Below are 1,038 nucleotides of genomic sequence, written 5' to 3'. Positions count from 1 at the left end.
GTAGTTGCGGCGGAGCCGATTCTCTCGAAAGAAAAGAATCTGCGTCTGCAGGACGTAACACTATGATATCCTATATATTACAAAAAATCACAATTTTTTCTCCGCCATTATCATCTTTATTGATAATCAAACTTTGATGATTTAACACTAAATCTCAATTTTAAAGAAAAATCAAGTATTATTGAGTTATAAATGCATAAATACATCTACTAAACTAATAAATCATAAAATTAGTACAATCCCCTACAGCAGAAAAGTTGCAGCAACAATGCTGCAGCATTGCAGCAATATTGCATGTTGCAGCAATATTGCAGCGTTATTACGACGATATTGCTGCAAATTCTGTGCTGTATGGGATATTATCAGTTTTTAACTCTTAATCACTTCAATATTCACAAGGACGCGAACTCCCGTAAGGATGTCGGTCTTTAATAGCATCTCGTCGGTGATTACATGAAGAAAATTAAATTGTTAGAAAAAGAAGAAAGTATTATACGTACTTATAGTATGTACTTAAATAGTATATATATTATACGTACATACATTATTAGACTCTATACGTAGAGTTCTAAAGCCGGTGTTCATAGTCGGTTCTTATTTTAAGACCGTCTTAAGTAATGTCTTAAGTCGCTACTGCGGCCTTCTGATTGGTTCATAACATCTTAAGAATGTACTTAAGACTGTCTTAAATATAAGATCCGACTATGAATACCGGCCTAAGACTCTAATTATACGCAGTAATGAATTAAGATGGCGCTCTGATCACGTGATTTAGACAGCCAATCAGACCATACCCTTCAATGTCGCATCTCTATTATCTAGCACCGCTTTCCATTTGATGACACAAATCGACACAAGTCGACACAAGCGTCGTTCTATCCTTCTTGATATTCAGAAAGTGACAAAGATAGAACGACACTTGTGTCGACTTGTGTCGACTGTGTCTCCTAAAATAAAAGCAGCCTAAACCTCTATAGTAACGACTAGATTCGGAAACACACAGGATCGCGGACTTTCGGAGATCGAAGATCGCGAATA

This window comes from Trachymyrmex cornetzi, unplaced genomic scaffold, assembly GCF_001594075.2.
Source record: "Trachymyrmex cornetzi isolate Tcor2-1 unplaced genomic scaffold, Tcor1.1 scaffold390, whole genome shotgun sequence".
In the NCBI taxonomy this organism is placed as follows: domain Eukaryota; kingdom Metazoa; phylum Arthropoda; class Insecta; order Hymenoptera; family Formicidae; genus Trachymyrmex; species Trachymyrmex cornetzi.
This window is presented reverse-complemented; position numbering follows the sequence as displayed.